Genomic DNA, 2,472 nt, shown 5'->3' with positions numbered 1-2,472 from the left:
TGTAATAACACATTGATACCAAGCAATGCTAATAGTTCATAAGTGCACACATTGTGAAATCTAAACCCTTTTGTTCGGTTGAATTTTGCCATCATGCCCTTTGTACATAATGAATAACTTATTTCTCCAAAATTTATGTAAGTGGATACACATGCAAGCTTACTATGATACAAGCATCCAGAACTTCACCATACCATCTAGAATTTAACAGCTTTGCTAAAATATCTCATGCAATTGGATACAAATGTAAGACAACGACAAAATATAGAACTTCAACCGTGGGGATGGAAATCCACTTTGTGTAGTCCTCGACTTGTTTATGAGTAATTGTGAGTTTTAAGGAAGGAGGCAATGACAAGTTCATAAGATTTAAAGAAAGATTTGATAGCTCTTTTACGTCATTATCTTAACAATTTTGTTGTCAATTACCATATTATCATTGGCTAAGGAGATTGATAGATGAGGATCAATGTCAAAAAGATTCGCCCACCGTTTAACATATGCTAGCCAACCATCATGTTATGGAACCTCGCCACCTCTCACTTTAGATGTTTGATATTTGTTTATGTTTTATTTGAGTTTGTGTATGTGCATAAGCTTGGCGTGGGAAAGGCAACTAAATACTAAGTGGTGGGGGTATTTGGGGTGATGAACATTTATGAAGTATAGACTTATTGTAAACGTCTGGCCGTGGGCGGGTTGTAGAACACGTTTATTCCGCCCACAGAAAAGAGGTCTCTTGCCGCCCGGCCATGTGGATACAAAAACCAGTCGATTTGCCTCACTTCCTGGACACTGACTACCATGGCTCCTCGCAAGCGCAGCAGCAGCGCTGCCATTCGTAAGCGCTGCCGCATGGCCAATCCCGCCCCTCTGGGTCTCTTCGGCTTCGCACTCACCACTTTCGTGCTCTCCTGCTACAACGCCGGCGTCCTGGGAATCGGCGCCTCCGACCCTATCAACGTGGCGGTGACAGTGGCGGTTTTCTACGGCGGCGCCGCTCAGGCGCTCGCCGGCATGTGGGAGTTCGCCTACGGGGACACTTTCGCCGCCACTGCTTTCGCATCCTACGGTGCCTTCTGGCTCTCCTACGGTGCCCTCTCCATCCCCTGGTTCGGCGTGACCGAGGGTTACAGCAGCCTGACCGACGCCGCCCATGTCTTATCTCGCGCCAAGGCCACCTATCTTCTGGGCTGGACCATCTTCACCTTCATCATGCTGGTGGGAAGCGCCCGCACCTCCACCGCCCTATGCCTTCTCTTCTGCCTAGTGGCGCTCACACTGACCCTCCTAACTACGGCGGAGTTCGGCCAGTTCCACCGCGTGCACCGAGCAGGCGGCTTCGTGGGCATTCTCACCTCCGCCGTTGCCTGGTACAATGCACTCGCCGAGCTTCTCGACAGCCAGCACAAGCCCCTCTTTGCATTACCGCTGGGCAAGGTATCGCCAGAAGCCGAGGATGAAGACGGAGAGTACTTGCCGGACAGTCATACGACAGGCGTTCCATAGGCGCGCTCAGTGCAATCTCATCCTCCTGAAATAGCTATGGTGTGATACAGAGTGCTTTTGCAGCCGAATTATGATCTCCTCTTCTTCTTCTTAATGTGTTTTCTTCTGTAGCTATTCCAATAAGGACACAGCAGAAGAAGTTCATGATCTTTGCGCCCACATTGACTGTGTGGAGAAAGAGAAGGCACGCACTAGCGTCCCATTTAAGGAACTCTTCAAAATTGAAAAATCCAATAATATCTTTAATATAATTCTTCGTTAAACGCATCAGGGAGAGATTCTTCATCCTTTTTTTTTCTCTTTTCCCTTGACATTTGAAAAGTGCACATGTGACATTGAACATTGATCCCCAGTGACTCCCAAATTTCAATTTCCAAATTTACAAATCCCACTTGTCTCTTAAATTCCTTATTAAAAGTGCATAATAATGATACAATCCATTTGTTGATCGAAGTCTTGAGCGATTGGGGGTTCAGCTGAAATTTTGTAACATATATAGTTGTAACTTTCTCTAGGTTGGTACTTGTAGGTCCCTTTTGGGCTGGATTTCATGGTGTTAGAAATAAACTATTTTTCTAACCACTTCATGCTCGATTTTATTGAAAAAAAATCATAGGTTAACCAAGTTTTAAAACTAAAATAATTTGAATCTTTAAATTCAAGGCTAGGCAAAATTACAACCGGTTTTTCGAGGCATGAAATTACACTAAACGACCGTAGTTTTTGGACACTAGCCCTAAATCTCTCTCTCTCTCTCTCTCTCTCTCTCTCTCTCTCTCTCTCGCCGCTAAACTCTAGTCTCTCATCCTCTCTCATGTAATGCGAGATGGGGATAATGCTTTAAAAATCCACTCCATAGCTTTGAGTTCTTTGTCTTTCTCTTCTAATCGTTTCTCTAGGGCCTTGCGAGTGTTCTCGACATTGGAAAGCTTTGTTTGTAGATCCAACAATTGTGTTTGTGCT

The 2,472-nt window shown here is 44.9% G+C and overlaps 1 pseudogene; it reads left to right on the top strand.

Moving 5' to 3' along the window:
• The first annotated feature begins 809 nt into the window (after positions 1 to 809).
• Positions 810 to 1,846, top strand: LOC147603048 (accumulation of dyads protein 2 pseudogene; annotated as a pseudogene).
• Positions 1,847 to 2,472: the final 626 nt, after the last annotated feature.

This window comes from Cibotium barometz, chromosome 65 (genome assembly GCF_041138505.1).
Source record: "Cibotium barometz isolate CiBa-2024 chromosome 65, ASM4113850v1, whole genome shotgun sequence".
NCBI classification, from domain to species: domain Eukaryota; kingdom Viridiplantae; phylum Streptophyta; class Polypodiopsida; order Cyatheales; family Cibotiaceae; genus Cibotium; species Cibotium barometz.
Note: the sequence above shows the minus strand (reverse complement) of the source record. Positions and strands in the feature narration are given on the sequence as shown.